Below are 12,518 nucleotides of genomic sequence, written 5' to 3'. Positions count from 1 at the left end.
ACCATTCGCAACCGTCTCCATGAAGCTGGGCTACGGTCCCGCACACCGTTAGGCCGTCTTCCGCTCACGCCCCAACATCGTGCAGCCCGCCTCCAGTGGTGTCGCGACAGGCGTGAATGGAGGGACGAATGGAGACGTGTCGTCTTCAGCGATGAGAGTCGCTTCTGCCTTGGTGCCAATGATGGTCGTATGCGTGTTTGGCGCCGTGCTGGTGAGCGCCATAATCAGGACTGCATACGACCGAGGCACACAGGGCCAACACCCGGCATCATGGTGCGGGGAGCGATCTCCTACACTGGCCGTACACCACTGGTGTTCGTCGAGGGGACACTGAATAGTGCACGGTACATCAAAACCGTCATCGAACCCATCATTCTACCATTCCTAGACCGGCAAGGGAACTTGCTATTCCAACAGGACAATGCACGTCCGCATGTATCCCGTGCCACCCAACGTGCTCTAGAAGGTGTAAGTCAACTACCCTGGCCAGCAAGATCTCCGGATCTGTCCCCCATTGAGCATGTTTGGGACTGGATGAAGCGTCGTCTCACGCGGTCTGCACGTCCAGCACGAACGCTGGTCCAACTGAGGCGCCAGGTGGAAATGGCATGGCAAGCCGTTCCACAGGACTACATCCAGCATCTCTACGATCGTCTCCATGGGAGAATAGCAGCCTGCATTGCTGCGAAAGGTGGATATACACTGTACTAGTGCCGACATTGTGCATGCTCTGTTGCCTGTGTCTATGTGCTTGTGGTTCTGTCAGTGTGATCATGTGATGTATCTGACCCCAGGAATGTGTCAATAAAGTTTCCCCTTCCTGGGACAATGAATTTACGGTGTTCTTATTTCAATTTCCAGGAGTGTATGCTGCCGTCTGGAAATTATAGTACTGCTTTTTGATCCCCTTGCAGTTTAATTCCGCTTCTGAAATTTTCCTTCACCCTTTTCCACAGTGCTTCTTTGTAGATATAGTCGATTATTCGTCTGTTTCTGTGCTTTGCCGCCAATCTAACGATTGCGCACTTCTTACGTAGCTATAGTGTCGAAGACTTTAGGTCCGAAAAAAGTGGTTTGTTATCCTGATTTGTTTTCGATCTGCTTTCAGATACTAAACACTGAGTGAGATTTGCTTCTCTGGTACCTTCTCCCTTCCTGTAACCATGCCCACATTTTTGAAGTAGATCTTCAACTTATCTCTGTATTCTGCTTTGGTACGCAGCTCACCAGTGTTACGGGCCTGACTGATCGTCCGAGAGTTATTCACACATGTCTTCTTTGGTAATGTGATGATAACCCTTTCCTGAGGATCCGTTCCATAGATTTTTGACACCAACTTGAACAATCATCCGATTCTTACACCTCTCACATTCAGTAGGTGCGTAGGTTCAAGGGGACTTCCAAAAGTAAGTTACACATTATTGTTCCATTATTGAGTGCTGCACTAAACTTCAAAGTGACACACATACATGACACTATTTTTCAGCAAACTCACCAAGTCTCTGCAAACGACGGTCGTTGCGTTCTACCAATCGTTGAATCCCTCGACGCTAGAAAACCGCTCCCAGATGGGAGAGCCACTCAAGAACCGAATTGTAACGTCCTCACCGTCGGAAAATCTGCGACTGCTGCGGACGTTTGTCAAGTGCCTGAAGATTGTCGTCTCTGGTCAACGTTGATGGCCTTCCTTCCTGATCAGTATCCTCACGCCAGTGTGACCTTGTTCTGATTGTGGGCACCTTTGCATGTGAATCTCTTTTCTGTTTAGACGATTTGCCCACGACAATTGTACTGGCCCTCGTACTTTAGCTTTGGAATATAGCACATTTCCAGTTGCCGCGATATTTCATTCGAACACTGTGATGCAGCTGTTACCCGTACCACAGCAGAACTGTATCTGCAGGAAACCTGGAACATGTACTCTGCTTTCACAATGCGCCATTATTGTTGCCCAGTGACCTTAGCATGGGACGGCAGGTGTAAATTTTTGGAGTTGTCTCGTATATCATCGTCTTCTGTTGAGTTATTTCAGTTCATATCTTATAGTGCTCCATCTTTGATTACCCAAAATATTTCATTAGTGCGGTTTGAGCTAACAACAAGTACGTTGACGAAGAGTCGTGGATGATAAGATCCTTTAGTTGGGTGAATATTCAAAACAATATTTGCCCCGGTACGGCCCGCATTGTCTGCATAATTTTTGCCTTTAGTGTTTCTATTAACGATGAAAGACTTTTCATGAAGTATATTAGTATCTAAAGAAAACAAGACAACTTGATATTGTATACTTTAAGATTAGTTCCAAATCATGTGATGAAAACTGTACACTGTTTCCTGCACCGCAAAAAGAAAAAAAGCCCACAAGCGCGTTTGCGATAAATATCACTATAGCACTACACAATGTTGCTCCACACAAAGCATTCACTAACGATGTACCGAGAAACCGACTAAAATAGTGTATGAAGTGGATACATTTGATTGTCTCATTGTCTAAGCGCGTGTCTTAAATTAACGTCTCCTGTCTTCTACTGAGCGGTGTGTCGTAGTGGTTAAGGCGTTGGGTTTACATTCGTTAACAATGGCTTGCAAAACTCGGTATTACCATAAGGATTTGCATTTTCCCTAGCTTCCCTAAACCGATCACAGCAAGTACTGGGGCTATTGCTATGAAAAGCACACGGCCTATTAACTTCCCTGCCCTTTATGTTTTCGAGCATGTGATCCATGTTTAGAGACATCGTCTTCACCGGGACTAGGTCCTCCGTTCTTCCATGAGGGCATTAGAGACAATCTGTGCTAACATCTTGTAAGTAGGCTGTTTATGTTTTCTGTATGTAAGTAGGCTGTTTATGTTTTCTCTATGTAAGTAGGCTGTTTATGTTTTCTCTATGTAAGTAGGCTGTTTATGTTTTCTTATTGGCAACGTTACGTAGCGCTCAATATGAAAATCACTGGCTGTGCTGTGTGCAGTCTGTGGCTAGTTTGCATTGTTGTCTGCCATTGTAGTGTTGGGCAGCGGCAGCTGGCTGTGAACAGCGCGTAACGTTGCGCAGTTGGAGGTGAGCCGCCAGCAGTGGTGGATGTGGGGAGAGAGATGGCGGAGGTTTGCAGTTTGTCATGAACTGATATATATATATATATTATGATTTGTGATGATATTAAGGTAAATACATTGTTTGCTCTCTATTAATATCTTTCATTTGCTAACTACCCCTATCAGTAGTTAGTGCCTTTAGTAGTTTGAATCTTTTATTTAGCTGGCAGTAGTGGCGCTCGCTGTATTGCAGTAGCTTGAGCAGCGAAGATTTTTGTGAGGTAAGTGATTTGTGAAAGGTATAGTTTAATGTTTGTCAGGGCCATTCTTTAGTAGGGAGTTTTGAAAGTCAGATTGCGTTGCGCTAAAAATATTGTGTGTCAGTTTAAGGACAGTCATGTATAATTGTTCTAAGGGGACGTTTCAATCTTTGTCTTGCGAGTTTTAGGTAATGGAAAACACAACGTAGAAATGCGTACTGGATTCTTTCTCAAGAACTGAAACGCGATGTCTGTAAATGAATATTTCGTTAAGCCCAGATACATGTGGATATCTACATAAAAGCCAAATACAGTTTTCATGACCCTGACTCTTTGTGGATTAAAATTAAAAACTTCTTGGTGTCTCAGATTTGACAATAAAATTATCTGTAACTGAATCGTGCCAACACTTCTATTTGCTGATATTTATCTTTAATACATCTGTGACAACAATATACCCAATAAAAGGACTTGTTAATAGAAATAACGCAAAAATATAATTTATAGTTTTACCTTGGTAACAGTAAGACAGTGTGAATCAAATGCAATTTTAAGTAGTAACTATATGGAAAGGACCCACTTCGCTTGCTGTTTTTTCTAGCTGCCTTCTAAGTGGAAGAAAAAGAGCAAATAATCTTATTTGTATAACGTCTAACTTAATCGAAGTGTACTGTTATAAACCAAATTCGATGTTTTGTTCTAGGATGTGGTGTGGTTGTCGAAAACGCGAAAACGTCCCAGAAACACGGTTATTAAACTTCACTCCGAAACATTGAAATGTTTGTCATTGTGCTTTATTGTCAGCCACTGGAACGTCTGCCCTTGTGCTTTACTGACAGTCATACTGTACGTTAATCTTATACGAAACTGATGCCTTTTAAAGCTGTGTGCTGCGTGAATTGAAATGAGTAGAATTCTGGCATGAATACTAAATTTCCGTTTGTTTTCCGCTTCTACGATGTACAAGCTTTTTCCTCGGGCATAATGGGAACATTTACCGAGTTTAAGGAGTCTTGTTTCGTCATTGTTTCAGTGGATGTAATATTTTTCCCCTGGTATCATATTTCGTATTTGCTGCTTTGGTTATGGAATTACGTCATTTTTGTTGCTGAAAACATTCGTTCACACTATGATTCTTTGTCTATGTTAAGACGATTTTGTGGCGCGCAGATGCATTCGATGCGAAACGTATCCAGGTGATTCACTAGAACATCTGACAATCTCCTGTAAAATTCTAAAACGTTCATTAACATTTGAGGATGCTTGTAAAAGGTCGAGAACATTGTAGAATAATTTCGAACGTTTTGCTCTTGGACAATACATTGCTGCGAAATTGAGAGAAGATGCCCTGCTGACTATCACGACATCATGGCAGCCACTTCAAAAACTCATATCTCCACATACATAAGAGCTACCACAGCACAACCACCATAAGTGCGCATCGGGGTAATCAAAGGTAGTTGTTGTTGTTGTTGTGGTCTTCAGTCCTGAGACTGGTTTGATACAGCTCTCCATGCTGCTCTATCCTGTGCAAGCTGCTTCATCTCCCAGTACCTACTGCAACCGACTTCCTTCTGAATCTGCTTAGTGTATTCATCTCTTGGTCTCTCTCTACGATTTTTACCCTCCACGCTGCCCTCCAATACTAAATTGGTGATCCCTTGATGCCTCAGAACATGTCCTACCAACCGATCCCTTCTTCTGGTCAAATTGTGGCACAAACTTCTCTTCTCCCCAATCCTATTCAATACTTTCTCATTAGTTATGTGATCTACCCATTTAATCTTCAGCATTCTTCTTTAGACCACATTTCGAAAGCCTCTATTCTCTTCTTGCCCAAACTATTTATCGTCCATGTTTCACTTCCATACATGGCTACACTCCATACAAATACTTTCAGAAACAACTTCCTGACACTTAAATCTATACTCGATGTTAACAAATTTCTCTTCTTCATAAACGCTTTCCTTGCCATTACCAGTCTACATTTTATATCCTCTCTACTTCGACCATCATCAGTTATACTGCTCCCCAAATAGCAAAACTCCTTTACTACTTTAAGTGTCTCATTTCCTAATCTAATTCCCTCAGCATCACCCGACTTAATTCGACTACATTCCATTATCCTCGTTTTGCTTTTGTTGATGTTAATCTTATATCCTCCTTTCAAGGCACTGTCCATTCCGTTCAACTGCTCTTCCAAGTCCTTTGCAGTCTCTGGCAGAATTACAATGTCATCGGCGAACCTTAAGGTTTTTATTTCTTCTCCATTGATTTTAATACCTATTCCGAATTTTTCTTTTGTTTCCTTTATTGCTTGCTCAATATACAGATTGAATAACATCGGGGAGAGGCTACAACCCTGTCTTACTCCCTTCCCAACCACTGCTTCCCTTTCATGTCCCTCGATTCTTATAACTGCCATCTGGTTTCTGTACAAATTGTAAATAGCCTTTCGCTCCCTGTATTTTACCCCTGCCACCTTTAGAATTTGAAAGAGAGTATTCCAGTCAACATTGTCAAATGCTTTCTCTAAGTCTACAAATGCTAGAAACGTGGGTTTGCCTTTCCTTAATCTTTCTTCTAAGGTAAGTCGTAAGGTTAGTATTGCCTCACGTGTTCCAGTATTTCTACGGAATCCAAACTGATCTTCCCCGAGGTGGGCGTCTACTAGTTTTTCCATTCGTCTGTAAAGAATTCGTGTTAGTATTTTGCAGCCGTGGCTTATTAAACTTATTGTTCGGTAATTTTCACATCTGTCAACACCTGCTTTCTTTGGGATTGCATTTATTATATTCTTCTTGAAGTGTGAGGGAATTTCGCCTGTTTCATACATATTGCTCACCAGATGGTAGAGTTTAGTCAGGACTGGTTCTCCCAAGGCCGTCAGTAGTTCCAATGGAATGTTGTCTACTCCGGGGGCCTTGTTTCGACTCAGGTCTTTCAGTGTTCTGTCAAACTCTTCACGCAGTATCGTATCTCCCATTTCATCTTCATCTACATCCTCTTCCATTTCCATAATATTGTCCTCAAGTACATCGCCCTTGTATAGACCCCTCTATACAGGGTGAGTCACCTAACGTTACCGCTGGATATATTTCGTAAACCACATCAAATACTGACGAATCGATTCCACAGACCGAACGTGAGGAGAGGGGCTAGTGTAATTGGTTAACACAAACCATAAAAAATGCTCGGAAGTATGTTTTTTAACACAAACCTACGTTTTTTTAAACGGAACCACGTTAGTTTTGTTAGCACATCTGAACATATAAAGAAATACGTAATCAGTGCCGTTTGTTGCATTGTAAAATGTTAATTAGATCCGGAGATATTGTAACCTAAAGTTGACGCTTGAAACCTCCGACGTTCAGTTGCGTGTTGTAACAAACAGCTGCAACATACATGGCGTTTCTACAGAATGATCTGTCAACGTTGCTCGAAAATGTCCCACTGGAAACGCGTCGACGTATGTGGTATCAGCATGATGGTGCACCTGCACATTCCGCAATTAACACTAGGCTGACCCTTGACAGGATGTTCGATGGGTGTTTCATAGGACGTGGAGGACGCATAAATTGGCCAGCCCGTTCTCCTAATCTTACACCTCTGGACTTCTTTCTGTGGGGTGCGTTAAAGGAGAATGTGTACCGTGATGTGCCTACAACCCCAGAGGATATGAAACAACGTATTGTGGCAGCCTGTGGCGACATTACACCAGATGTACTGCGGCGTGTACGACATTCATTACGCCGGAGATTGCAATTGTGTGCAGCAAATGATGGCCACCACATTGAACATCTATTGGCCTGACATATCGGGACACACTCTATTCCACCCCTCATGGTAATGTACATGTGCGTCAGTGAAAAAGACCAATAAAAAGGTGTTAGCATGTGGACGTAATGTGCTGTTCCAGTCTCTTCTGTACCTAAGGTCCATCACCGTTCCCTTTGGACCCCTACGTAACTCGGTGCTCTCCGATACACACGATCGAACAGCGGAGGAGTGGTACTCAAGCGTCAACTTTAGGTTACAATATCTCCGGATGTAATTAACATTTTACAATGCAACAAACGGCACTGATTACGTATTTCTTTATATGTTCAGATGTGCTAACAAACCTAACGGGTTTACATTAAAAAAACGTAGGTTTGTGTTAAAAAACATACTTCCGAGCATTTTTTATGGTTTGTATTAACCAATTACACTAGCCCCTCTCCTCACGTTCGGTCTGTGGAATCGATTCGTCAGTATTTGATGTGGTTTACGAAATATATCCAGCGGTAATGTTAGGTGACTCACCCTGTATACTCCTTCCACCTTTCTGCGTTCCCTTCTTTGCTTAGGACTGGGTTTCCATCTGAGCTCTTGATGTTCATACAAGTAGTACCAGACACAAAAACCATAGATTGGTGGTGGGTGATTTTATACGAACCATCAGCTTCACGAATAACCGGGTTTCCCTCCTAACAGTCGCCAGACACATTTTCACTGATATTTCAGCAGATATAATTTCGTTTTTGCAGTGTGTAGCTGGAGTCAGTTCAAACAAAATTCTGCTCATCTCGTCTTTCAAGCGACGCGTAGTGCAGTTTTTTAAGGAGGAATTTCATGTGCCTATTCCATAGAGCGGTCCAAAATCATTGTAGTGCGATATTCGTTTTATCGACACGTGTTAACAGGGACAGTAAAACACGAGGAATATCAGTATTCCAGCAGCGACTGAGCAGCACCCCGAGCGGCGCTGAATGCTACCGCCATGCAGCAGCGCTGCAAGAATTTTCTCTGGTATGCTACATAATCTGTTTATTCGATGGGTCACATGCAGTCATCATCATCATTCGCATGGTACACACATGCAGTACGTTTATAATATGTAACGAAAGTCATTGCATACAACAAAAGTAAAACGACTAAATATTAATATCTATGTTTCTAATCCATTGCACCTACGTGGCATTGGCATTCATGAAATCATTCAACGTGCCCTTATACGTAGCATCGTAGGATGCATTCCGCTCTTATACGTGTGACCGATTGTTTAGAGCGTGACATTCACAACTCGGGAAACTCCACAGCATCCCATTCATAGAGTGAGTCAGAGCACCGAGCACATCCAGGGCGGATTCTGTTTAATTTGACCCACAGTTTTCTGTCAACTTCGACACCCACAGTGCCACAATTACATTTCCCGAACCATTCTCATCTTGGTAATTTCAGATGTGTTGACAGTTCGCGCTCCACAGATCTTTTACTTTGGTGTTACTTGTAGCTAGCTGTTCGGCGTACAGCAGTGGCGGGTGTCTCGAACGGAGCCTATTTCTTCAGAAGACAGTTATGTCCTGGTTAATGGGTAGTTTCTTACTCTCTTGTATACTGAGGTAATCTCTAAAGAGGTATCAATTCTGCGAATCTGTGGTGGGTAAATGTTGCTTAGTAGGGAAAGTTTGTAGACAGGAGTTTGTCTGTTTGTACCAGTAACAATGCCCATCGTGTTGTTGAGCTGCGCATCGATGAGACTGGTAGACAAGTACTGCACCACACTGAAGCACAATACTCTGCGGTCGAAAAAGCCAGTGCAACAACCGATATACGCAAAGTATCCATTGAAGCCCCCCAGGTTGTTTTCAGTTTTCTCCTTGGATGATGTGTTTTCCAGATGTTCTTTAGAAGATAGAGTGCGGACGAGTGTGATGCCAAGATACTTGAGGTACTTATTGTGTCGGAGATTACTGCCATCAGATTGCCCCTTTATCTAAGTATTAGTTTGTTTGTTGCTGAGGTTTAACGCACAAACCTCTCTCTTACTGGAACAGGTCTTCAGTCTGCAGTTTTTGAAGTATGAATTAAGAGCTGCTCAGTCCTCTGTTAGTCCTCCCTTTGACTGACCCAGCTCTTTTGATTGATAAGCCATTACTATCTGCACAGCAGAATTTTCTTGAAGACGTTTCTGGAAGGTCAGAACTATAAAGGCTGAACAAAAGAGGCGCGAAAACTGAGTCCTGTGGCAGGAAGATATTTAGTTTCCTTATTGAGCTTCTATTTTTACCCAAGCAAACTTGGAAGTTTCGACTGCTTATTATGTTATTAACAAGAGATGATCTTGTTCGACATTTAATTATTTTCAGAAATTCGTATATCAACCATCCCTCCAAACGATGTCATAAGCTGCCGTAAGGTCGATAAAGGCCACAAATTATTTTTAGTTTCTCCTGGAAACCGCGCTCTGCGAAAGTTTTCAGGCCTAATATCTGGTCGTTGTAGCTTCGGTGAGGTCTAAATCACGCTTGCTTCTATTGGAATGTGTTCTAAAATACATCCACTGATTCTATTGTAAATAAGACCCTCCAAGTGCTTATACGTGGAACTAAACAGTGAAATTGGCCGAAATTGCTTGAGGAGATCCGGTGATTTGCTAGGTTTTAAGATTGACACGATTTACGTATTTTTCATTTCCTTGGGAAATGTTCCTATCTTCAGAATAGTAAAGAAGAAACGAGTTGTAAGGAGTGTGTCAGAATTCTACATTACATTGAAAACAATGTAGCCAGCTTAACGCTATTCTTTGCGTTGGGTAAGATTGGAAATAAATAAGCACTCAGATATCGATAGTAACAATCTGAGGGCGAAACATGGGAGCGCGATTCTAAGCATTGTTGGGAGGCGAGTCAGTAGTGTTGATCGAGAGCTCGGATACAGAGCACGTGTACTGTCGGTGATGGCAGATCTTACCACACTCAAGGCCTGATTTCTAATGCCAGGAGAGATTTAGAATGCTTAACTACGTTTGAAGATGTAATTCAATGTAAAATTCGCAAAGCGCCATGGCTTAACTACGCTTGAAGATGGAATTCAAGGTAAAATTCGCAAAGTGCAATTGCAGGGTTAGGCTCGTGATTGCTAGTCCGAGTCTGCGAGAACCCCATGTTTTTCTTGTCAGTTAAAGAAGCCTCCTTATCCTCCAAATAATAATAATAATTATTCTCCACATCTAATTCATAAAATGCTGTGGTTATTAAGTTGTAATGTAACTTTGAAATTGAAATAATTTGTTAATCTGGCACTCAGTCATTATTGATACTTATTGTCAGGCATTTCGCCATTATTAATACTTGTCAAACTATTATTGGTCATTATGACTTCTGAAGTTTTTAAATAGACTTAATGTATGAAATCCCTCCTTACAAGTTATTTAGTAGTTAACGGGACCCAAGCAAACTCCTTTTTATCAAATTCATCCTTGAAACTTCCTGACAGATTAAAACTGTGTGCCGGACCGAGAATCGAACTCGGGACCCAAGTCAGGAAGTTTCATATCAGTGCACACTCCTCTGCAGAGTGAAAATCTCATTCTAATTTCATTCTTAGTAATAATAAGCTTCAGCCACTTCTGCTTCACGCTGCTGGGGAATTTCTGTAAAACACTTGGAAAAAGGCAGTTATCTAAAGAGGTGAGTGCAAAAAAGTGCAAAATAGAGTAAGCATGTCATGTACTCTAATCCAGTAAACTCCGTTGTACAAGCCAGATTCTGTATAACTTGTGAATTCTTATTCAAGTACAGAGTCAGACTGCTTATCCAAATGTTAGTTTTAAGTTTTTCATGTATCGATCTGTTGTGGGCTTAATTGACAGTGAAACTGACACTTACAGAACACGCACACAGTGTTATCCAGGTTATATTCCGATTAATGATAGCTCAGGTTGCTTTTCGAGTCCATTTTCACAAACGAACATAGGCTTTATTTGTTGTAGGTAAGTTACAGAGTAAGGAAGTGTTTGGCATTTTCTCCGATATAGGATAAAAATTCTGGGTGTATATTATCAAACCCAGTAGCCTTACCACTTTTAACCTCTGCTAAAGCTACCTCTTTTTCATGGCGGATGAATGGGTGAGAGAATTTTGAATCTCTTGGAAACTGAGCTTTTAGATTTGTTAGCTCTTTTTTTATCCTGGAGGGGTGATGTTTATCCCTGGGCGATCTGGACGTCTTTACTATATGGTTAGCAATATGAATGGCGGAAAAACCAGGCTTCTGATCAGATTTATTAAAGGGGCCATCCAATTTACAGAGCAAGGACCAAGCCTTCCTACTTGAAAGATTGAAATTCAAGTTTTCTACCATCTTAGACCAGTGCACTTTCCTTGCATTATCAGAGCTATGAAGAACTTCATGTGCAATGTCACTGTCTCAACTTGTGTTAAATTGTTCATGTAGGTGGTCACTTCTCTCATCCCACCCTGGGATGTATTCTCTCTTATATGCACGACGAATATGTTTCTTAGCACGTGCAAGAACAGTTCCAACAAAACGACTGTAGATTTGGGGTTCTGGTGGAATTATATAAACATATTTTTCCAGATAGTCCAAGGAATTCGCCAGTTTGCCTTTCTTAAATTCCATTTATGTCGTGGCACTGACTTAACCAGAGGGCTGGATAAGCCAGTACTGAGAATAACAGGTTTTTCTTGGCTATGTGGTGAGTCTGACACGATTTTTCTTGATGTAGAAATTGGTTAGTCCTGAATATCATGGACACAAAAGAGAGGTCTGAGTTATAACCTTGCAGTCATGCAGCTGATCTAAATTTATCCAAATTCTTGGCGTCAAAAACTAGGTAAGTGTTATTTTCAGCACAATCAATACGTGCGTTACCATGTCGTTGTTCTATGCATAACTCCATTGCTCGTGGTGTTTGTTAAAATCAGCAGCATATGTTGAAGGATGAACAGTAATTGGCAGAACATTTGGCCGCCACTCTACATTTGGTGGTTTGCAAATATTATGGATACTGAGATTAGGTGTACATGATCAATATTTCCTCTAATGTAAGCATCAACACCATAAACGTTGCTGTAAGCTGCGGCAAGAAGCTCATAGACAAATATTCTTCCTCTTGTACGAAGATCTTCTTCGTCTGATGCACGGGTTTCCTGTATTAAAACCACGTCAATATTGTTATTGAAAAGAAATTAGAAAAAGTAGTCGCTTTTAGCTCGGCTAATTCCTTCTATATTTAGTTGAGATATAAGGACTGGAGGCCCCAGTTTCTTAGTCATGCGGTCCTGAGAAGACCCCTTTGCTAGTATTTGGTTGCCTAAGCTAGTCTGCTTTCTTGTAGCCAATAAGTCCAATAAAAGTCTGGCTGCCGACAGGCCCTAGCTCATTTAACGTTATTGAGGGTGTACGTGAAGTATTTTACTGTGGAAGCGACCTAGATT

Source organism: Schistocerca piceifrons, chromosome 2 (genome assembly GCF_021461385.2).
Source record: "Schistocerca piceifrons isolate TAMUIC-IGC-003096 chromosome 2, iqSchPice1.1, whole genome shotgun sequence".
NCBI classification, from domain to species: domain Eukaryota; kingdom Metazoa; phylum Arthropoda; class Insecta; order Orthoptera; family Acrididae; genus Schistocerca; species Schistocerca piceifrons.
The sequence above is the reverse complement of the archived record's forward strand: the minus strand, read 5'-3'. Positions refer to the sequence as shown.